Below are 25,532 nucleotides of genomic sequence, written 5' to 3' on the forward strand. Positions count from 1 at the left end.
GTGCAGAACTATCAAAGACAAGGGGAATTTTTATTTATCTTCCTCTTCTTCAGAAAATGACTGTGGGATATCACCATTTGAAGCTTTCCTGTGCAGTGGATCAGCTAAATGCCAGGGTCCAAATGACTGCATACTAAAATCTCTGCTTCTGCTGTTTCAACCTAAATATTAATTTTAAAATTCTCAGTCTAAATTCCAGCTAGTTCAAGATGCTGGGCTTTGGGTCTGGTCTGTTCCAGAAGAAAGGCAGTTTTAAAGTTGTGGGACACTGTGTACACATGAGCAAAGTAATTCTGTGTTGCCTTAGAGCAGAATCTAACTTCATTCTGTATCAGGACATCTAAAATAGGGGCATCTAAATTTGATAACTATCTCAAGCCATGGTGTAATTGATAGCTTGAAAGATCTAATTTTTCAGATATTGTAAATATCTTCAGCTTTCATAGAAAACCAGATACAGTTTTTTAAAATATGTAACATGTACGGTTGCAGTGCAGATCTGTGTTCAAACCTGCGAGTGGTTCTTTATGTGTGTGCTTTCACCTTTTTTTGCATGCACAAAAGAGAAGCTCTGAAAGAAGCTCGTATGACTTTCATACTTGTATTTAAAAAGGTACGGTGGCAAAACAGCCTGTAAGTATGTCCACAAAACAGTAGACATGAAAAGAAACAGTGCTACAAAATAATCTTCATACTGTATACATATGTATATTTCATATACATATAAAATAGTCTTTATTTGAGATTATTGATCTCTTTTTAAAAAATCTTTCTTTTTTTGCCTCAGTCACTGAAATGTCACCCACGTGCTAGAGGTCAGTATCTCATCGCACAGTGAGCATATCCATTAACTCCCGTGCAACATCAAAGACATCTGCCTTATTTTCAACATTTACATCTCCCAAATGATTGTGAGTTTTGAAAACCACATATCTTGAAAGCTGGAGCAAAAAATGCCCCAAACTTCCTTGAACGTTAATGTATCCCACCTAAGAAATTCACCTAAAGCCACCATGGATGATGTATGCACATTTTATGCCGTTAGGTTATGATTGCAGGCCAGTGGAAATGGTGGCTCATTCTTTGGATTAGGATCTGGCCCTTAACGTTACATTCCATTTCCAGCAAGAAAGTGCTTGATGGTCTGAAAATTGTGGAATCTTGCCAACTGCAGACTAATGAACATTGCAGCTATACCCTGTAATTAGGAAGCAGAAGATTGCAATTCCATTTTCTAAAAATTTTGCCAAGCTTATTTTTCTATTATTATAACAGAAGGAAGGGATGGGTTGGCAAGCTTTCTTGAAAACGTATTTACACTCTGGTTTTGAATAATGTAAATTTGTAATAGGTTTTATGCAGTAGAAATATAACAAACAAAAGATGTCAGTGCAGAGTGGAACTAAATAACTTCTCATGTTGTCAGACAGGAAAAAGCATAACCTATCTAAATGCATAGCCTATCTTGGATCTGGCATTTAATACCCCGGCATTGATTATAACTTCTATTTAGTAATGCTTCTGGTGCAACTTCCTCAAAACCAAAAATCCTTTTTGGGAATAAAAACGTATCCTGAACTTAATGTTATCTCAACACACACATGTACTGGAATTGAAAATAATATACATCACTTGCTTGTCCAATGATGAGAAACTTTGCACTTGCAAATTCATGTAAAAGGCAGTTTTCTGACTTCTGATCTGATTGGTCGCTTTAACCCTTTGCAGGATTATCCCATTGCTTCTATTGCTTTGTCAAAAGCCCTGTGTTCTGCATGTGACAAAGACTGTGTATATTAATAACTTAATTATACTTCTTCCAATCCTAATTATTTTAATTACTACAATCACGGTAGTATAGCACCTGCAATTCAGAGCAATCAACTGTTCTTGGATTACAAAAATTAAGTGTTCATATGAAATATTAAGAAATGTGAACTTTTGTAGAGGTCTGTCAATAAGTCAGCTATAAAATGACCTAACCTGTTGCAACCCTTTCTACAATTCTTAGGAGAAAGAAATGGTTTGGAAAGAATCACCGTTGGGTGGCCCTGTATGATGTTAAGGATCTCATTGTCTACTTGTGTGTATTATCTGAGTGTGCTCTGTGTAGCTCTAGCTTTGCCAGAAGGATTGAAAGTAAAACGAGTGGAAGGAATTAATTTATAAGTTGAGTGGCAGTATGAGCTCTTCAAAGTTTAACAATTTTCCTATGTGTAATAAATCTGAGAATGAAATGCAAAGGCATTTTTCACAGGAGAAACGCCAAAATAACTGCATTGACAGTATCTGTGAAAGAGCTGGGCATCTCCTACCTCAGTGACATTTCAGAATATGAGTTTGTCAGCTCACCACTGAACTTGGTACTGAGATAACCAGCTGTTTATAAGAAATGGTATCAACCTCCATATTTGACGTGCCAGAAGAATTCTGAAAAAGACCAATGAACCTAAGAATGATCTATAGCTCCTTGACTTATTTAAAAGATCTCAATTTTCTTTTAAGGGACTACGTAATTGCTGAAGGATCTAAACAAAGTTTAAAATGGATACCTTGATTTTTCTGGGGATTTATGCCATTATCTATGGCGTTAGATACAAATTCCTAGAAGAATTGAAATTATTATTGGTTAGAATTATCTACCTGCATAAAAGCTAAAAGAAATGCCTATTAGGAAATCAGAATAGTGAACTGCCGAGGCAAACTGAGCCCAGAGTTTATAATGGTTAAGTTCTAAAGGCAAGTGTCCAAACATATTACTGAGGAATTTCTTTGCTTAAATGCTAGATATCTTCCTTCATGACAGAGAACTGGAACAGCAAAGCAGCTGTCAGTCTGAAATGCAATCAGTTCCCTACAACATATGCTTCATGACATGTAGAGAGTGGTGCAGAAAATAAACATCATGGAGATTTTCCTGACTGAGAGAACATGCAATAGGGAAAAATATACTTTAAGTAGATTTTTTTAAACAGTTAGCGAAGCTAATGTTTCTCACAAAACTCCATTTCAGGCTTCTCACTCAAAATAATTTGAATGCCTTTTGAGACTGCTACTAAACAAAGTAAAAACAATGTTCAATAACAGGAAATAAAATACATTGTGTTTTGACAATTTTTAAACAAAAAGTTTCAAGTTTTCATTTTGCTATGATATTTGAAAATAGCATTTAACTAAATTCAGTGTTTAAGGGGTCAGAGAATTTGGAAACAATATTTTATTTTGGCAGGATGAATTTTTTTCAAGTTTAAGTGTGGTTTTTTTCACTATTGCATTTGGGTAGGAAACAAAACTAGCAGTTTTATTCAGGTGTATTCAAAACATTGTTTGCTCTGAGTGTGTTCCTCACCCACCGCAAACACTGAACCAAATAAGAAACAAGCCCAATTTACAAATGTTTATACAGAGCACTCCTCAGTGCTACATAGAATTCCCAGAGCTTAGCCTAAAATTTCCCACCATTTTTAATGATCCCACCCCCTAATTATAAACTAAGCGGGTAAGACTATGGTAATAAGTAAATTTAGAGTAAAGCTGGTTTACTATAAAAAAATGTTGATATTTGTTTCAGTCAGTCATGGTAACAATCTTAATTGGTTAATAAAATTGACATAAATAAAAGGCAATTCTTGTTTCCAACCAGATGATAAATATTTATTTCTGAGAGATGTGCTATGGTAAAAGAATCTCTAATTCTTCCAAAGAGCATTTCTGATTTTCTTTTATGTAGATATGTTGCTGCTGCCAAGTCAGCTTTATGAAACTGTGAAAGTGTACAGTCAGGAAATTTATATTTCTGCTAAAAGTTCTAAGCCGCCTGTCGTAATAGTACCTTTTTTTAATATTATCTTTTTTAGCAGAGAGTAAAGTAATGTTGATCAGTATCTTTTGTGACTTTTATTTCTGCACATTGCAAAAGACATTATCATGAGCATCGGAAAATAATATGGCAAAGTAGATGATTTCCTTATCTATTAAGTTTGCAGACCAAAGCCTCACATGGTGTGAACATCAGCCTGTCCAGCCCTATAGCAAATTAGATGTTTGCAGTCTAGCATCCAAACTTTGCTTTCACAAAGTGCCTTTTTATTTTTTGCAGGTAAAATGCATTTTCTTAGGCCACTAGTTCGTTTCAAAGGAACCGCTCCTACCTATCCTCTTTACGAAGCTCCAGTCTAGAAATTTGTTTAAACCCGACTCAAATCTAAATGATATTAACACCAATGGAAGATCTGTGCATCAATGTAATTTTGAAGTAGGATGAGAGCTGGTAACTGAATTCTGCATTTGGGGCCAAAATTCTGCTTCTGAATGCATTATTCAGTATATAGATGAATGATATTCAGCTCTTCCCATTCCTCATAAGTAATATGTATGATCTCAGAGTGCATAAAGACAACGGTAATACATAGGTAATGGACTGCAATACATTGCATTTTCGGAAATGTGGCATGCCAGCAAAATGAAACAGGATTCAAGCAGGTGTTCAGTGGTGACATGCTGCCTCAGCTGTGGCATGCGTTAGCAGAGAAACTAGAGAACAACGTGCTTTTCACCGTGTAGAAAGACTGTGCCATTACAGAAGTCTGCAGTCTCCTCTCGTTTCTAGTCAATTCTGCTCTCTCTCAAACACAGAACTCTCAAGAGTTAAACAAAACTGTTTAAAAAAAAGAAACAAAACAGTTTTGTGATTGTTATGTATTAAAGTTAATTAACTATTTAAAGAATCGTGTTTGTATCATGCCACATGTTTTTAAAAAGCAGGTAAGCAAGGCAATAAATCTAAGTATTATCAGAATTTCATAGATTAACAGACTATCTGTGTTTTGTGTCTCTGAGTTTAAGGAACCTGTATAAACTGTTTCTTCCAAATTAGAAGAATGTACAGAAGTTCAGATGCCAGAACTTCCAACAACATCCATGAAATTTATAGTAGATAAACACTGGTCAGTTGAACAATTTCCTTGCATGCCAGTTTCACGTAGGTATATGTGCATAAAGCTTCTTAGAGGTGATTCCCTCCTTAATTTGTTCTTAGGGATTTTCCCTACTCTGAATTTCGGAGAAAATTTTGAGCTTAAAAAGAAAGGGTTCAACAGAGTAGGACAACATAGTGTTGTTATGATGTACTGCGTACATCATATTGCTTCTTGGCTTCTTGGGTTGCCTGCATTTTGCTAATTTTCAGTGCATTGGATTTGGGCTTTGATAGACTTTAAAAAAAAAAGTGCATTTAAAAAAAGGACTGTATTTCTAGTTGTTAATTTCTGCTCTCTCTTTCAGTCAGACACATGTTGCATCTGACTGATTGCTTTTTATTGTTTCTTAAAAGACCTGATGATGCGGGCTCAGCAGGCCGAGGTCGAATATCGGTAGCCGGGAGCCAAGTAAGATCTCTTGATATAGTAGCCGGGAGCCAAGTAAGATCTCTTGATATAGCTTCTCCTTCCATTTACTGCATAAGGAAAAAAATTCCTAGGCTTTCTGCATCCTATTGCCAGCTTTAAAACGGGAATAATGAAGCTTATGCATTGAAAAATGCACCAAAATACTATGATTTAAGTATCCTGTTCCAAATCCTGAAGTCCTGTTGATTTCAATATGAGTTGATTAGTCCCTATCATATACAGAAATAAGCATACTATCAAAATGCCATAAAATGGTGACACTTTAAAGGGTAAATTTTGACAGAATTGTAATGACAGTGGTTATCTTAGAAAAAACCTTGAAAAAGCCTGCAGCGTAGAAAAGCAAACTCCAATATTAATTAATAAATGTTGCATTAGTAGAAACAGTTTCTGACTGTCTCTAAGTTACTCGCTTTCAAATTATAGATTGTTTACTCAGCGTACTTCATTGCCAGTAAAACTTTCTTTTAAATAGAAGTTTATAAAGCAAATTATCCAACTGTGAAATTGGAAGCACAACTGTTTCAGCCCATCTGAATTTTTTAAACATTCCCCCACAGTAATCTGCACTCAGCTTTATAGTGCCTACAACTGAAAAGGATTATCTAGTCAGAATACATCAGTATATAATAAATGTGCTTCATTTCTTCCACAGTCCTTAAAGCTGACAGCCAAAATGAATGTTTGTCTCAGCATTGGCACCACTGGTACTTTTGCAGAGACTATTTCATGGTCCATTGGACCCTAAAGGACATTGTTTTTAAAGGCATATTATCAAAAGGAATGAAGCATACCATCAGACTGCATATCAGCGTGTATTATTAAACTTAAGGGCAATAGTATTGCTTAGTTGATATTGTAAGGTTCTCTAGTCAAAATGTATTAAAACTAATCTTTACGCTTCTCAGGTTTTATAATTTTTTTTTGTGTCTAACTAGTAAATACAGGTCATGAAAGGTACTTGCAGATATCCGGTAACTTTGAAAGAACAGAAAAGTACTTTATAAACAAAGTAATTTATCATCCTTTCTGTATGTATATAGAAAACCTGCTATCACAACTGCTGTTATACTAATGGTTTTCCCATACAGTGCCACATTAATTAGCTGTCAAAGTAGCACAGCTCTGAATCCCGTTTTGCTGATTTATGAAAAAAAAACCCTACGTTCCTTTAAAAATATGCAGATTCACTGTTAGGGATATTATCATGAAGTAATCAGCTTTCTTGGAAAAAGCTATTGAACTGCACAATGCAAATTTCTGGATCTCAAAGGTTGGGGGCTCATTAGCATATTCATTGGTCAAATCACAGCTAGGGTAAGATTGTGCGGGCATTGCCTAATTTGATACAGATTGCAGCAGTGTTCATTGGGTTAGATGCTGCATGGTCCTGACAGCTTAACTGTCAGATAAATTGCTGCAGTTATAGCATATGAGCAAGCCCATAAGCTGATCATATTAATGTTACGAAAATATGACACCAAAAACTAATAATGTTCTTTGAGGCATCTGGACAGAAGCAAAATCTAATCTTGTCTAAAAGATCTCCATTAGCAGTAATCATTCTGTAATATGATCAACATATTCTTGTCAAAGCAGATAGTACTGTGCAGTATTAGTAAAACTGATTAAACATGGCATGCTATTCTAAAATAAACCTTCAACTTTGAGAATCAAGGCCTGCTGATTACACTGGATTTGTTGGTTAAAACTTCAAAATAGCTTCTTCTGGTGATTTTTTCTTAGTAAGGGATAAATATACAGTAGTAGAAAAGAAATCGAAATGAGAAGTTAGGCCATATAAAATTTGAACAGCTCGAGGAAAGAGGAAAAAAAACATCTGAGAAGTGTTGAGCCCTTAGTACTATAATCTTTCATCGCCTCCCAGAAAAATGTAGGTTTATACATCCTTTGCTTGTGATACCTTGTGATCCAATTGCATAAACAATCATAGTTCCTTCAAGGGTGCACATTCTTATAGCTGAAGAATAAATATATCAGGAGCACATCAGGCTTTCTTCTCTGTTGAAAAAGGCCTCACTCTTTGGGGTAAGCCTTTGCAAGTGATGGATGATTTGCTGAATGTTTATGCTGTGAAACATATGGTCTGTGATGCTCTGATGTTTCTTGCAACCACAGAAGTTAATGAACTTAAAAGGGAGAATAAAGCTTCACATTGGGCACCATGCATTTTTTGCTCAGTATTGTTGCTGTTGGCCAGGAAAGTTCCATGCATGGTAATATAGAGCAAGGCAAAAAAGCTGGAATTTAGTATTAAGAGAGCACATGAATGGTTCTCTTTGGGTTTCGGGGTTTTTTTTTGTAAATATTTTTATTTAACTAAATCTTCTCTAAGATCTCCAGAGTGCTGTAGAATCCAGCTATTCTGCTAGGGATGTGCATTCGCCTGCCCAAGGAGCACACAGACCCTAGTTTAAATTATAATTGGGAAATATTTCTCCAGCTGTGAACTGATTCCCCTTTTGGGGTTGTAAAAGGATTCAAATAGATCTGAGGAGCTCTAGTCTGCACTATCTCAGTTCCTTAATGTTGAGAGAGGGGTGACGCAGCTCCAGCTGCTTCAGGAACCAGGTTTAACTTCTGAGTGCAGTGAATGACTTTTTTAACACTTATCCCGGATGATTTAGCCCATAAAAGTTAACCTCATAGGGTACATCTTTTACACATGATTTCAAAGCAGAAATAATGCTTCACTAATATCTTATTAGAACCAATAGCTCACTCTGTAATGAAGTCTTAACTCCACCAACAGTCAAACTGAATGAATACAAAGGAACAAAGCTGCTCACTTGCAGCCTGCAAGTGTTTACTTTGTCTGGAAAATGGCTAAGTACCTTTTAGAGCTGGCACCAGCTAAGTTTTTATAGAGAAGGAGAATGAGCAAAAAAGGTGCAACCAGATAAGGATGGTTGTTCCTGCTTTCTTGTCTGTAGGACGCAAGTTGCAACTTCTTGCAGATCATCTGCAAATAGACATGAGCTAAAACAGGAAAGGAAGGCAAGGTATGGTGGGAGAGACTTGGGGGGGGGGGGGAGGGGCGGCGGCACAGGGGATTTTTTTTCTTAGAAAATGAGGAGTTGCAAGGTCTTGGGTTGCCTTTCAGAGATGGAGCCAGATGGACCTACACCCAATGACAAAGGACTTGCAAAAATCCAAATAATATAGTTTCAAATGTCCACCCCTAATGAAGAGTCTGGTTCCAAACTACAAGGGAGATAATTTAGTTGTTTTCTGTGACGTAAAGACAAAGGCAGCAACCATCAGATAGGCAAATAATATGTTTTCAGCATGATTTTGTATTTTCTTTCACTCAGCCATTTTGAACTGAACATCGAATACTTTTTTGTTCCACTGATGAAAGGGCAGTTATTACACTGGGATAAAGTATTTCCCAATATTTATCCTTGCAAAGTGAAAAATAGGGCTAAACCTTGGAACACCTCAGAAAATTAAGTTTAGTTTCTGCTGGCACGACCTTGTCTAACAGGATGGGCATCTGTATCATGATGTTATAGTGTTCTCATGAGAGAGATGCCTTGTTTTTACAGCAGGAGAGCTACTTTCAAGGTGAAGGATGTTCAATGTTAAATCATAAATTCAACAAGCCTACTCTGTCACAAGAAACAAATTCAATTTTACAGTAAAAATCGTACACTGAGTATCTGGTTCTAAAATGGAGATGGGCTGGTGATAGATGAGATCAGGGCAATAGATGTCAGACCCTCTAAATTATGTGGGCTAGATTGAAAGTAGTACTGCACACACAACGAAGTAAAAGGAAATGAGAGTGCACTCATTTATGTGAATATTTACATGCTAAGTATCTTTTAATTTGTGTGTATGAAATAGATGGAAATACCTTCACTTTTCCCTATCTTGTGCTCCGACACCGGCTCACAGGAGGTTGTGGGGTTTGCTGATCAATGTCAGAAAGTCCACCTGGTGCTTTTCTCCCCCTTTACAAGGAGCAAGAAGGCAGCTGCCCCCCAGCCTGCCTCCCTGTCCACCTGCCTCCCATGCTGATGCACTTCCAGGCAAGTCCTTCCTCAGGCTGCATCAGGAACCAGGTTTAACTTCTGAGTACAATGAATTAGTTTTTTAACATTTTTCCATGATGATTTAGCCCTTAAAAGTTAACCTCATAGGGTACATCATTTAAACATGATTTCAAAGCAGAAATAATACTTCACTAAGATCTTATTGGAACCAATAGCTCACTCTGTAATGAAATCTTCACTCCACCGACAGCCAGCTGAATGAATACAAAGGAACAAAGCTGCTCAAACACTGAAAACCAATTATTTCACTTTCTTTTCTGTCTGTACCATGCAATAATATTGTCTTATTAAGGCAGTATATTTCAGAGGAATCACAATTTATATACAATGAACAATATCTTAAAATATCATTGTTTCTTGCGTATTTTCAGTGAAACAACTAATGGGCAGATCTTTCACTGGAAGCTGTAGAAGCAGAAATTAAACTGAAAAGTGCTGTGCGCCATTTGTAGTAGGAAAATAATGATACTGGGTTCAACAGATATGCATTATAAATACACAGGACCAGATGTATGTATCTCTTTTGAAAATTTTAGCATTGAGATAAATTTGGTAAAATGTGTTCTCAGACTTACTGTGTTGCTCTGTTTCCTGGACTTTTGCTAATGATTAAACTTAATATGGTCTTCTGATTTACAGCTATCCAGAGATGCATGGGGTTGCCAAAGATCTTAGGCATGCACTAATCGGCACAGATGACGGGTGATTTCGGAGATAAAACTCTCTCAGGAGTGACAATATCAGTGTGCTGTTGTTCATTATGTGTGAAGGACATCCCCTCAATTAAGGGGTTTGGTGGTTTGCTTAAGTCAACACTGCTATGGTCAGCAGTGAAGAACAACTCTGCTGGATTTCAAGATGCTGCCATTACAGGTAACTCCCACTCAAATCCTTACTCATAAATCTCCTTTTTCTAAAATTTATAAAAACCTGCTTATGTGCATTTTCTGTAAAGGGTTTTCTACAGGTTTTGAAAGCTAGGGAACATTCCACCATCCCTTTCTTCCCAGTAACTTGTTTTTTTGCAATAGGATGGATTATAAATCCTTTCAGTCCTTCTGGATAAGAAATACTAAAAAGTTATTTGACCTCCTGTCAAAATAGTTTCCCAGTGCCCACTAACAATGGTGCGTGGCCAGGCTATTGAGGTTGCAGCTAGTGAAAATTGCTATGACCTACAGGTAGGAAACACTATGACTGAGATGCACCCTAATATAAAAATCCAGAGAATAGGAAAAGCACACAGTGATGGTGATATATTACAGGGAGCTTCCAACTCATGTGTTGTACCACTTAAAATTTCTGATAACCATAAGTTGCCTTGACCTTGTGAGCCTACAGTCCAATAGCTCTGATTGTGTAAGCATATGACACAGAGCACGTACAGCTAAATCAGGCTGTGTTCTAAGACACTGACGAGTAGCCCAGGCATGTACAAGAAAAAAGAAAAAAAAGAAAGCTTTTATATATTTTAACTAGGCAGAGTGGAATCTGGCTAAGAAGAATTTAGTAACCTGAACTCCCACTGCTGAGATCTACCTTACAAATTTTATGACTGTCGGTGTGGGTATGGAATATGTTGTAAATGAACTGGTAATAAAGGGGACAAAAGATGACCGTGCTTCCCATGCATCGTTCCTGTCTATTCAACCAGCAGAAAAGCTCTCCGAAATGGAATATTCTCAAGGGTTAGTTTTTCTGACCACAAAGATCTTCCAGCAGCAGCAACCTATGTTTTGGTGAAAAGTGAAAGACCATCAGGGAGAGCACAGATCTGAATGAATCTAGATCATTAAGACTACATGAAATACGTTATGTGACTGTGTGTGTAATAGTCTTATCTCCTAATCTTAGAAGAAAAATGTTATAGTGTTGAAACCTCCTTGTTGCTGGGGAATGCTTTCCTGGTATTATGGGAAGAGTCAGAGGTTAAAAATTTCAATCTTGATTTGAGTTTCCCTAAAGTTTCAGAAAAGTCTCATAGCTCCAGTATATAAGAAAATTTAAGAACTTTCAACTTTATTATTTCATATGTGTCAGAATTCTTACAGTATATGCTCTCTGTGTGTCAATTTTGGATCCTGTTTAAATAAAATATAATCTAAGTGTTTATGAGAAAGGGAAAAGACATTACTGAAATTGCTCTTTCATATTTTGCTTTGTAAGTGAACAGAAATAAATAAGTAAAAATAGTGTGTTTTATTGAAAGGGGAGGGAAGAGGAATGAACATAATTTCCTTAGGAAGAAAATGCTAGTTACACTACCAGATGTTGAAATAATGCCCGTTAAAATATTTTTATACAAATTCAACTTAGCAGGAATTCAGCACTGTGAATAGTTAAACCCTCAGAGCGCCAGATGGGTTAACAAGACAAAACAACATAAAGTGTTGCAAAGGTGGTACTTATAATTCAGCAACCAAAATGCTGGAAATAACTGAATTCTTGAGAAAAAATTACTTAATGTACTCTGTGATCCAGAGGTTATTTGTAATTGCTCTCAATAACTTTACTTTATGTTAATTCCCCCCCCCCCCATTATTTATTTTTAAATTTCTTCAGAAATGGAGAATAAAGACTTGTTCAGTGAAGTGGAACTTAGCTAATACAAAAGCTAATGAAATTAATTAAAAGTTTTCTGTTATATCTTCTAAAAAAAGTGATTCAGAAATCTTTTACATATTTTCATAGAATGGTTGGATGTTCCAAAAATGCGAGAAATTTAACAAACTGAATCCAAAGAGGTAGTTGTCATGTAGTGTACACCTACATGGGACTTACTACACTAAGCAGTTTGGCATTTGCTTATTTCTGAAAATTTAAGTGATGCAGGGAAGTTTCATGCTTGCTTGGTTTTTTTTTAACTACTTTGCTAGACTGAGGTCTTACCGAGGTCTGTCAAGCTTCATTTGACTTGTTTCAGTAGTCACCATTATGGTAATGGCCAAGGGACCGTTTCTGAAGAATATACCTAAACTCATGTTTGAAGGTAATAGAATAAGAATTTTTAAATAGCCCTCTTAGCAAAAATGTATTTCCCCCTCTCTTGTAAAAAACAATGTAGCATGCAAGTCTCTGAAGCACCTGGAAAGACAGTGACTCCAAAAGGAATTGGAACTCCGTAGTATGTTCCTAAATGTCTTATGTTGAACTATGCAGCGTGATTTTTTTCTGTGGAAACTCAGATGGCAGGGGGGAGGGAGAGGGACCCTCCTAACAGGAAACAGATTGACTCTTAAGGGCAGAAATGCCCCCAGACCTGACAGGTTCATCAGGAACAGTTAGATCCCTCTGCATGTGGAGGGACAGGTCCAGGAATCTGTAAATCCCTCTCTCTGCCCCTGTTTGTGCTGCTGCAGGTCAGTGCCGGGGCTGAGCAGGTGCCCGCTGCAGTAACACACTCCTTCGGAGCCTGCGCCCGTGGCCAGAGGCTGTGGAGGGAGGGAGGGAGGTGGGTCCTGGGACCACAGGCAGGAGAATATGGGGAGCACCAAGGCTGGAGGCAGAAATGGGCCATGGCTCGCGCTGAGAGCAGCTGTGGAGTCGTGGCGAGTCACAGTGGCAGGAGGAGCCAGCGTGTGACTGGGAAAGGGCATATTAATGGGGCTACTGGGGAGCAATACGGAGGTTTAGGAGAAAAGACCGTGGGCTGGCCCTGTCTGTGTGTGCAATCTGATGATGTTTATTTCTATCTGTCAAAAGAAATAGGGTTCGATTCAGATTCAAGGAATGACTGGTGCCAGAATTTTGTTCAGGACTCGTTTTTTTTTCCTTTCCTTGAATGTTAGAGTCTAATGCAGTTAGAAAAAAGTAAGAAGCTTGATTGTAATTAAAATAATTTTAATGAGTATATCAAGTGAGTGCAATTAAAATCTAGATACATAAATAATATGCCATCCTAATTAGAAGGAAAGTGTTTTTTTTTCCAGAGTATGCTTACTAAAGTTTTTTGTGTGTTTTTTGGTGGTGGTTTTTTTTTTTTAAATTAATTGAAAATATAGGCCACTCCACACTGAGAAAAGAATATAAAAGAAATTTATTTTATTTTACTTAAGCTTCAGCAGTTACCCAATGTTCTTGGTTATTTTTCATCCTGAAAAATATTTTTTTTTAAAAAGTTTGTCTGCACTGTCTTCATTAATGCTGCAGCTGGTTTGGTTTGTTAATATTCATACCAGTAAGTCACCATTTCTTGATTGATAAGTGATTGAACTAATTCAGTATATTTTATTTAGTCGGAGTTCCATTTTTAGGCCCAGTCCTCCATTCAAGCGTGCAGGAGTCCATATGTGAGGAGAGAGAGCGAGGGAAAAGGAAGAAGGGATAAAACTCCTTGCAGAGCCATGTTAAGGTAGGGGGGGGTTTGTTTGAGCAGAGCTTAGGCGAGATCAAGTGTTAGCTATTGCAGGATTTATATCAGTGCATTGGAGATTATCGCCATCGCAGGAATATGCTCTAGGCTCAATTACCTTCTTGCAGGACACAGACCATTAGGATCCCATTGCTTATGTGTCCCCAATCTGAGGAATTTAGTAAGAGCATGAAGTGTACAAGTGATTAAGGTTTTTGCCAGTGTATCAAGATCTTCTTTCTAAAATAGATTTAACTATCTAAATGTTATCTTTCTGCCAAAGATTATAAAACAAATCAGTGGCCTGCTAGTATATTTTTTCCTCCATTCTGTAAAAAATTATTGACTGGGTAGCGTATAGATGACCCTTCGTAGGAGGAGGAAAACATTGTTTTCAGAAGTTCACGTAATTATAGACATGAGAAATGGAATGGTGTATTAACTTGTTAATGTTCCTGTAAGTATGGGGTTGCTGTCATGCGTACAAGTTACATACTTTTTTACATTAATAAGTGAATCATCATACTCTGCTCTCTAGTTCTGATTTTCTGCTGAAAAGTTCTACTTAAATGCTAGTTTGAATTGCTACAAGAAGAGAGATTTTTTAGAGGCTAGTAAATCGATTCTGCTTGCATTGACTGAGCCAAGAAAATAATAGCTTGAAAGGCTCCCAGAGCCTCACATACCACAGTATTACAGCTTCTGGTATGTTACAAATGAGGTAGACAAGTTTATCAGACAGAGGGAACAAGAGATGACTGAGACAGTTCAGATTCAGAGACTGGTAAGAGGCATCAACAGAGAAAGGCGACTTCTTTGCTTATTTGCTGGTGCATCGCACGCCCAGTCCAACATGAACTGGGTGTGCAAAAGGAAGACCTTCCAACTTTGAGTGGGAGGCAGAGGTCTCTAGACGCTGAATAGTGCAAAGCCTGCTAACAGAAGGAAGAAATGCCCTACGTTGACTCTCTATATGTACTTTTATTTCAATTCATGAAATTTTGAAGCAAAAGGAAAAGGGAGGGATAGACTGAAATTAAACTAAAGAATGAGGATCCTCAATACTATGTGCCATGGGAGTCTGCACTATCCGTAGTAAATAAATGTCTTTTCTCTGTGGGGAACTCTCAAAATGAAGTCTTCCCCTTCCATTAACACCAAAATTTAAAAAATAAATTAATTGCACCCACTGCCCTGAAACTCATCCACTGTTCTGAAACTCATGCCTCGTTTTTGTCCTTGAATACTCTAACCAATTAGTGAGCGCAAAAGGACTTAAAAGATTCTCACAAGGGATCGTCTTACATTAAAGACCTTACTTGTTACACTGAATGACACCAAGTACCTGAGGGCAGTACTGCTGTGAGGAACAGGGATATTCTGGCTCTATGTGAATACAATATATTCATGCTGTAGTATTCCCTAGCAATGTTGTGGTAAGCAGCTTAGCTGGAAAACACTTCATGTAAATAGCAATTTGTCATTAAAACTGAAGTAGAGAAAGCTAAGGTTAAATAAAAAGCATTTAAGGTCTTATCAGGATAGCCAAACATATTTTTCATGTTGGAAAAGCATGTTTAGACGTTGAGTAACTGATGTATTTAGTTCTCATAGCATACTTTAAATGCAGATAAACTTGATAAGCTAAGGCACATCTGCTGAATAGGAGCATGGTTTATCATTTTTCTCCTGAGGTAATGACTACCTATTCACCCTCCCCTGCCTCACCAGCATCTATAAGACTTCTCTGCATTCCTATGCAAAGTGACAGTGCAAGTTGTTCTACTTATTATTCTTGTATTGCCAACACTGTGCCTGTCTTTTTCAATGATGTATGGCCTTACCATGGTGGTGGTTAATCTAATGATGGACTAACTCCCTAGAGGTTACAGGCACCATATTCTGTGTTTCTAGCTAGCAGCCAGCATCACATGGTGATGAATGTTTTGGGCCCCCCTCCTTACCTGTGCTGACTGTGTGCACATTTATTGCAGAGTTAAATTACAGCTATAGCTTCAAAAAGAGCAATTTCCTGGCAAGGCATCTTTGGTGTCTTATGTGCTTCATTCACCAATTAGACTATGTTGAAAAGATAATGAATTAATTCAGGAGAGCAACAAAACACAGGAGTGGCTCCAGGATGAGGGCACTGAAGTTCCTCAAATGAGATGTAAAACCAAGCTCTATCACTTAAATATCTCTGCAGATTCAGTTAAAAGCTCAGACCATCTTATTACGTTTCAGCTAGTAACGTTCAGCGTGCTGAAACATCATTTGACTGAAACCTGGCCAGGCAGTTTTAAAAAAACTCCGTATCATTGGGAGAAAAGTTTTTTTCTAAAATACTAGTTAATGCATGTTCTGAAAGCTAACTAGATGACAAACTGTACGACAAAGGAGAAATAGTAAATTTATTAATGTTGATATTGATGCTTGAGCTTGTGGCTGTTATCCTACAGAAACTGTTTTGCTCGTACAATTCTATCAAGCAGAAGCAGATAATAAGAATGACCAAGAGAGAACAAAAATAGCTGATAGTGTTTGGGTATTTGCTTAACACAATTTATTTCCACAGAGCGTGCAAGTCTCACAATCAAACATAAGTGTGAAATCTTAAAAAAAAAAAAAAAAAAAAAATTGACCTTTGTAATACTGCTTTTGCAAATTTTATTTCATAAATTATATTGAAATCTCTGCCATGTCCTAACTTATGCCAGAAAGCAGTTTACAACATTTTCTTTGTTAGGTCTGTGTGTGAGTTCTTTAGGGGTGTTTTTTTTGGAACAACTGGTGAAGAGAAGATTTGAGATGAAAGAAGATTTGTGAGAAGATTTGAGATGAAATGAAAAAATACAGCGACTTCCTTTCTGGTTCAATCCTCCTTCAGGCCTATCTGGCTTAAGCAAGTTAGTGGTGTCATCCTCTCATTAATTCACAATTTGTTGACCCTTCTTGAGTTTGTTCCACTAGTATGCGTAGCTAACAAATACGTATTTTGTTGCTATATATATGGAAGAATCTCCAATCTTCAAAAAAGGCAAGAAGGAGGACCCAGGGAACTACAGGCCGGTTAGTCTCACCTCTGTCCCTGGGAAGGTAATGGAGCGACTCATTCTGGATGTCGTCTCCAAACACATAGAGGAACAGGAAGTTATTGGAAGTGGTCAGCATGGATTTACCAAGGGTAAATCATGCCTGACCAATCTGATAGCTTTCTATGATGTTATAACGGGTTGGCTGGATGAGGGGAGAGCCGTAGATGTCATCTACCTTGACCTTAGCAAGGCTTTTGACACTGTCTCCCATAACATCCTCATTAGGAAGCTGAGGAAGTATGGGCTAGACGAGGTGACAGTGAGGTGGGTCAAGAGCTGGCTGAGTGACAGAACTCAGAGGGTTGTGATCAGCGGCAGAGTCCAGTTGGAGGCCTGTAACGAGTGGTGTCCCTCAGGGGTCAATACTTGGACCAATTTTGTTCAATATATTCATTAATGACCTAGATGAGGGGACAGAGTGTATCCTCAGCAAGTTTGCTGATGATACCAAGCTGGGAGGAGTGGCCGACACTCCAGAGGGCCGTGCTGCCATCCAGCGTGACCTGGACAGGCTGGAGAGCTGGGCAGAGAAGAACCTAATGAGGTTCAACAAAAGCAAGTGTAGGGTCCTGCACCTGGGAAGGAAGAATGCCAAACACCAGTATATATTAGGGGCGGACATGCTGGGAAGCAGCTCTGAGGAGAAGGACCTGGGGGTCCTGGTAGACAGCAAATTATCCATGAGCCAGCAGTGTGCCCTTGTCGCCAAGAAGGCCAATGGCATCCTGGGCTGCATAGGGAAGACTGTGGCCAGTAGGTCGAGGGAGGTCATTCTCCCCCTCTGCTCTGCACTGGTGAGGCCACAACTGGAGTACTGTGTCCAGTTTTGGGCTCCCCAGTTCAAGAGGGACAGGGAACTACTGGAGAGAGTCCAGCGTAGGGCAACCAAGATGATTATGAGACTGGAGCATCTCCCTTATGAGGAAAGGCTGAAAGAGCTGGGACTCTTTAGCCTGGAGAAGAGAAGGTTGAGGGGGGACCTGATTAATGTTTACAAGTATCTAAAGGGTGGGTTTAAGGAGGACGGAGCCAGGCTCTTTTCAATGGTTCCCAGCGACAGGACAAGGGGCAATGGGCACAAGCTAGAACATAGGAAGTTCCGTTCAAATACACGGGAAAACTTCTTTACAGTGAGGGTGACAGAGCACTGGAACAGGCTGCCCAGGGAGGTTGTGGAGTCCCCTTCTCTGGAGATTTTCAAGACCCGCCTGGATGCAGCCCTGAGGGATGTGCTCTAGGCAATCCTGCTCTAGCAGGGGAGTTGGACTAGATGATCTCTAGAGGTCCCTTCCAACTCTGAAGATTCCGTGATTCCGTGAATAGTAATATTGCCTCCTACTAATAATTATATTTAGAAGCAGATAATCATAAAAGTAAGACGTTATCCCAAACTGAGCATCTGTTCATTCTGTCTGCAAAGTGAAGCTGAACATAGTTGACTTAGTTGAAATGGATTTTTGTGTTATTTTGGCATTTCTTTATTTTGTATTTATTTTTATTACTCAGTTTTGTTGTGGTGGTTGTTTTGATTGTTTTTAGATAGAAATTGAATTGGTTAGATGACTCCTTTCCCTAGTTTTTTGGTAGAATTAGTCACAGAAGTCTATTGAAAACTTTTAACATTTGATCAACCCAGAACTGCATTTTTCAAGCATTAAACTATTTGACTAAAGACATTTGTTCTATAGTAGTTATATTATTCTTTTGGCAGAATTTTCTGGTTTTGAATATGAGTTTAATGCTTTCCTTTATCTAGTGAATTTCTGTTATGAACTTTCCATTCCGTAATAATTCAAGGGGTGTTTAAATTCTATTTCAAATATTCCAAACAATATTGAATGTACAGGTATTTTGAAATGGAAAATTTTAAATTCTTGCATCTTAAATTGTTTATTTTTGTGTAATCTTAATGGAGTCATCCATTGATCCTAGTGCTTCACAGAGCTTTCTGGTGAAAATTCCCCTTGCAATTCGTGATGTGTATGGACTGTGCAGAAATTTATTCATATATATTTTAAATAAGGATTACATTTGAGAATTCCCCAGTCAGATCATGCACAGTTTATAAATAGGGAAAATGAGATAGAAATAATGAAATTATTCATGATGAGGTGTTTGCTCAGATTTAGTTACCAGTTCTTTCCTCTGACATTTTATTAGGTCTGGCCTATTTTAGTACCTCAGTTCTTTTTCATTGGATTTCTTGACTGTTTTCATGCTGTACTGTTTCCCCTGTGACCCCAACTCAAAACCTGAAAGTTTTAATGTGGAACTTTAAGCTGTAAATTATTCTGGGCCTTTTTTTTAGGACAGAGCAGGATTGCATTTAGATTAAGATTCACAGCATAAGTTCACGAATTTTAATTGCATCTTATGCTAAGGGGCTTTTGTTTGCACAGGTTAAATAAGGACTGCAACAATGGGGTTTAAATCCTCCAGAAATCTGCTGAAGACAGCAGTATACCGTGCACTTTATTTCTAATTTAATGGTTTAGAAAACCACTTCAACTCTTATTCTCTAATGGCCTGATGGGGGAGCTCAGGAAGAGAGAAGACGGTCAGAGTGAAGAACACGTACAAAGCGAAGCAAACGGAGTGAGCAATTTCAATTCACAGTGTTTCAGTGCTGATGTTTCCTACATTCCCGTGACAAGCTCAGGCAAGGGTGTAAAATCACATCCTTTTTACGTTTGCTACAATTTATACTTCCCAAAGACCATTGAGATACTAGGTTCAGTCAGACAAGGCAGAAGAGAAGTCCCAAAGTAAATCGATTATTCCTCAGCAGGGTACAAAAAGAGTTCCTGTAAGAGCTGAGAAAAGAAAGGCCACTGTAATATAATGGGATACAATGCAGAGGTCCCTACATCTCTCTAAGGTGAATCCAGGTTTGTAGAGAACCTTTTATCCCTTATCAGACAGATACTGAACAAGCAGATCCTGGGGTTTTTTTTCCCCTTGTCCCTAATAATCCCTTGGACCTCCGAAACTAGGAAAGTCTTTTCTTCCTTCCTGAAGTAAACATCCAGAAATCAATACTGGTTTTTGCAAGTCTTCATAGGAGATATACTCTATCCCAATACCCTTTAAAGAAAGTAATGTCAATAACATGACTACTTAAACAAAATCTTTTCTGCCTTGAACCTAAGTATATACTTTGTGTTGTGGACTACATGGAAGAAACCTCCTGGGCACTCTTTAGTTTGAATATCTTTAAAAGAAACAGATGCAATCTGACTACAGCCAATCGATCCTCAAAACTGGGATGTAAATATCGTAATGCTTCTCAGCGATACTAGCAATACGACCTTTACAGATTAATGTATTCTTGTCTTTGCAAACAACCCTATTTATGGCTGACCCAATTACTTAAGAGCTCATTAGTCTGAGATCTAAATTGTTAGATGGGGAAGTTTAGAGTTGTCTTTAGAGTCAGCTACTCATCTCTATTATTTTGGACAAATATAATCAGACCTCTCAGGGATCAATATTCAGCTGATTTAGATTTACAATTAGAACAGGGCTTCTGTCAGTACTGGAGAAGCTAAATGATGAACAAAGCACAGGAATGAAAAGCCCACGAGCATTTTCAGTGCTTGCTGCTGGAGTTGTCTCATTCTCTGAACTTCCTAGCCTGAAAACAGAGAGAGAAAGCTGCTGAAGTAACACTGTCATCTCTTCCCAGGCTTAAACCACCTTAAATCTAAACCTTAATAAATATTTCAGCTCAAAAATGAGCACTTGCCACACCCAAAGAAAGACTCAATGCAGTGCTGTGAAACCTCGGAGCTCCCAAGCTATTCTTTATTGTTGCTCCTAAATCTACTCGAGATGGCCACCTCATCTTCTGCTGCTCATCCCCAAGCCTCGCCCAAGGCCCAGCCTGGACATATGTTGGGCCTGAAGCAGCAACACTGAACTCTTCCAAAAAGCAAGATAAGGTGCTGCAGCCATAGAGCGTGGCTGAAAATCCACCTCACCATTGCCAGGCAGTCCAGAAACGTTGCTGTGTTTCCTGAATAACTCACCGCCATCTGTAACCATAACCTTAGGCGTCACCACTTAATTTTGGCATGTGAATAGCAATGTTGGCTGGGAAGAGACATCCTCTCTTCTTCCATTTTGTCACAGCCGTAAGCTCTCCTCTCCGGAAATGTGGATCAGCTTTTCATGCATTATCAAGCCCTGCCCCAGCCCCAGGCTGATGAGAGGCAGCAGGCTCCTATCTCTGCTGCAGTTGCAGAGGAGGTGGTGAACAATTCAAAGAATGAGCCTCACTGGATGTCTTCTCCTCCTGACTTACAGATCCAAGCCCTAACCCAAACACGAGAATTAGCTGAGCTTTAAAGGGAGGGAGGAAACCTTCAATATCACAGCAGCGCAGACAAGGACAGAGACCTCAAATGTTTCTTCTCCAGAATCCATTCTTCCTCTCGCACTTTTGGTTTTGTACTAAGGGAAACTTAGCCTCCACTCTCCCTACATATTTCTCCTGTAGTAGGAGATCACAGTGGCCCAGAACAGACCAAGGGGTTGACTCCAGAGAGATGCAGCCCTGAGGACTGCTTGAAAATGCTATCTAAGCACACTGATGTTAAGGAAGGTGTTAAATGGTCAATTATAGTAGCCATTTACTGAAAAAAAATCACTTACTCTTAGTTGACATCCATTTAAAGTAGGAAGATTCCTAAGATTATTATCTACTGTTTTCTGTGTGGATCAGTTACATTTTAGATACATTATAGGGAAAAAAATTGAAAAGTATATATTCTTTTGAAACTTTATAGTGAGGCATAAATTACTTTAATGACACTTCATATAATTGTGTTTATGCTAATTCTTAATGGTCTTAAAATTTCTAGATGATCTTAACGAGTTAAAAATGTGTATAGAAGACACCCTCAAAAAAGCTGTGATGTAGATCCTCTCCATAGTTTTTAGACCGAATATGTCAAAAGCAATATGTATGAGATGTATTTTATGTGTCTCTAAATGTATTCAGTATCAGTTTTCCACATAAAATCTAGAATAAACCTACTAGCTGGTTTAGTGCCGTGACCACGTTCACATTAAATGCAATGTCTCTGATGACATTTGCAGCTGAGGTCAGAGTGCTAACCCCAACGGATGATCCAGTCAAAGTGTACGGGTAAATAAACTAAAAGCGCTTTAACAACACATGCACACGCGCCCCCTATATCCCATCACAACGGGTTCTTATAACAAGTCAGTGCACAGAGGGCTTTGATGTTTTTTGCTAAAGCAATAACTGGTTCTGTCAAATACCAGTATTCGACAGCCGTAATGTTCCTACTTTGTCTAGATTCAGGACGGCATCGCTCCAGTGGCTAGAAAACATGACAAAGCATTGTAACAAGTAGCAGTTCAAAATACTTTTAAAAACTCAGTGTGGAGGTGATTAAAATAGTAGGCCAAAAAGATGAGAGAAATAGTGTATATTTAACAACACCTTTTTAAAAGCGAGCCATATATAATGCTGGGCTGTCACAAGCTCCTTATGAGCAGTGACATTTTAAGAAAAGCTACTGTCCACTTCTCTTCCCATTTACCCTGCAGAATGCTTGCTATTCTCCTTGCCCTTTTCAATCAGGCTGGCATTCATAAAATGAGGCGAAACAGTGAAAAATGCACAGTACAAAAAGGAGAGAAGTTTGTAAGACTGCTGAGAAGCCTTAGCTCGTGAGACATAGGTCCTGATGGACAATTTCTGCCATTCGTTGCTGAGGTGCTGTGCTATGCAAGTGACTTTTTAACCTCAGTGCCAGGTGGAAGGCTGACACTAAAAGTTTTAAGTATGCATTAGAATCTGGATACAACTTCATTTATCATATATGTTCAGGAGTATCAACCATCCAACTCATAGATACTCGGTACCCCTGCAGTACGACAAGCGTCACGGAAAAATATGCTCCTTGTATTCCCCTAGACATTTTGCTGCAGAGGCATAAAGACCCTCCCCTGCATTGACCACCTTGGCTTTCCTTCCCTCAAGGCTTTCCAGCTTATCACCTGAAATGTGCTGCTGGAGATTGTCCCAACCTAATGTCACTGGCAACCACAGCTGTAACAAACATACAGGGAGAAAGAGCTGTGCATGCTGACGCTGGGAGGACAGCAAGCCCTGAAGACCTACTTATCTTGTCTCTCCTTGGATTTTCATTAATTTTCCTTCCTGAATTCTGCATCTGGCTGATTTTGCAATTGTATTCTGGTTAAATAGGTTAAGATGGGGACTTATAAGAACTTCAGAAAGTTGGAAGAGTGACTAAATAAGTAACAGCGAGAGGAAATCCTCCCCTGGGGAAGGTGGCCTCTCCTACCCCTACACTTCTATCACTATGCCTTCAGGCTTATGCAGTCATACCAAAATGCTAAGAGCAAAATGATTTAGAGAAAGACATGAAAGAAAAGAGAAGCAAAGGAAAACAAACTGCAAAGGCAAATAAACCTCAAAAATATTTAAAAAACCTTCCCACATTAAGAAGTCATATAAATGAAAACCCACCCGTTTCCCAAAATTCATTTCAATCACTAGGACTACTCAAGAATTAAGTTATGACTCAAAGATGTTGATTCACATCTGACCCTCAGCAAAAATGCAAATCTGTTAGTAGCTTCCAGAACTCCTCTCAAGTAATCAATCAGATAAAAGAACCTTTATATCTAGGAAGTGTTTCTTGTATCTTACCATTTAATTTCCTGTAGTTGAAAAAGAGAGTTTTGCGTTAATGAAGGCAGCAATATAAGTTATTTTAGTATTCAGCTAAAAATAGTTAGCTATTCCTTGAATGGTTATAGCTTGAGAAAACCATCTTTTTTACTGTTTTAAATTTGCATGTGATTTGGTGATGCCTTGTTTTGCTTTACACCTAGCACTGCTGGTGTTTACACAACTGTTAAACGTTAAGACTGGCAGCTAACACTTCTTTCCAATTATGAGTTAATACAAGAAAGTCTCTATGTTATAAATTATGTATTATTTTTAGAAAATCTATAAAACTTTTCATTGGCCACATTAGCAGTTCAGCATGTTCCTACAGGAATATTATGATGCACAGGTGATGGAGTTTCTGGAGGGAATCAGTAAGTGTGGCCCTGCTTAAGCAGGGTAGTTGGGCAAGAAAAGCTCCATAGGTTCCTTCCAACCTCAACTGTTCTGTGAAGTGTGGGCTATTGAAAAAGGAAATTTAATTAATGGTATATCCAACATTAATGACAAATAGATTACTGCAATTTTGAAACAAAACGTCCCCATTTGATTCAAATTTTGTGAATGCCAAAAATTCTAGAGTTTAGGCAACCTCCAGATATAGTATGATTGCAGAGTTTAGGGCTATTTGGAAAGACAGTAATATCATAAAATGTTTCATTTTGGAGGTAGTGTTGCACTAGTATAAATCATGTCATTTGACTTAATTATACAGAACCAGCGCTTACTGTTATTATCTGATTATTAACCCCCACGTGAGCTATTTACATCTCAGTCTTGAGTAATCAGTGTAATGATTACCTGCCTGTTGTGGTAATAATTAAGTAGAAAAGCCAGCAACAAAATAATGAGATTTTTTAATATTCTTTTTAGGTTGGACGTAATGAGCGTGGAGTGTAATAGTGGGTCTCTAATATAATGCAATTGAGAATAATTTTAAGAGGCCTATTTTTTTTCACTGACAGATATTTATTTTTTGTCAAGGGGAAGCTAAAAATGTTTAGGAGCACAATAAACTAAAAGGTCTGATTATCATGGATAAGACTTCATGACGTGCCAGAAGAGGAAGGGAGTGCTTACACCTGAGCCACTCTTATGCTGGTGTTTGCACATGTACTTAACACTGTAGGCTACGCACCAGATCCTCAGTGGTGTGAAATGTCACCCCTCCGTTTCCATCGGTGGCGCTGCAGCAGTTTGCACCAAGTCATGAGTAGCATCAGGAGAACTTTTTTAAAATTGACGAGCTTATTCATCACTAGATTTTTTTCCAGGCACCTGAAGTTATGGGTGTCCAATGTTATTCAAATGAGGAAGATACTTTCAGCTTAGTATCAGAATAATATAACGTAGGGCTGATCCGGGTTGCAGAGTTATCTCCGAAGGGAAGTGATAGAAGTTTGCTGACTGTGGGCATTGGAAATTAGATTCAATAATGCTCTAAGAAATTTACTGCAAGATACTAATACTGCAAATGTGCTAGTGTACAGCATATGGCTCTGATCTGAAAATACTGAAGCATGAGCTCATTTTCACTTGAGTAGTCCTGCGGGACTAACATCTTAAATTCATCTGGAATTCTGCAGCTGGTGTACGTTTTGGAGGATTACTTGTAAGTGTTCGTTTTGCCAGCATATTAAACTACTGCTGTATTGCGTTAATTTTCTGCCATTAATCGCAAATTAAGCATTTTTCACAACAATTTCTTACTATATTCTGCTCTCTTCTCAGTTTAGACATCCTGATGAACACATAATAGCCCATAGAAGACAAAGCCACTGACTGTATGAAACAGTTGCCTTTAGAAAACCAGATCTTTTGAGATTTTGTTGGTTTTCTCTGAGCTTTCTTGATTTTGTTTAGAGTTAG

General features: G+C 38.2%; 1 long non-coding RNA gene across 3 annotated transcripts in view; it reads left to right on the forward strand.

The window, feature by feature from the left end:
- LOC128911471 (uncharacterized) overlaps positions 1-25,532 on the forward strand; it is a 574,472-nt gene that overhangs the window by 522,863 nt on the left and 26,077 nt on the right. For all 3 annotated transcript variants that reach the window (XR_008467089.1, XR_008467088.1, XR_008467090.1), the window contains one exon: positions 10,127-10,360. This is a non-coding gene — a long non-coding RNA (uncharacterized LOC128911471). The remainder of the gene's footprint in view (positions 1-10,126; positions 10,361-25,532) is intronic.

This window comes from Rissa tridactyla, chromosome 6, assembly GCF_028500815.1.
Source record: "Rissa tridactyla isolate bRisTri1 chromosome 6, bRisTri1.patW.cur.20221130, whole genome shotgun sequence".
NCBI classification, from domain to species: Eukaryota; Metazoa; Chordata; class Aves; order Charadriiformes; family Laridae; genus Rissa; species Rissa tridactyla.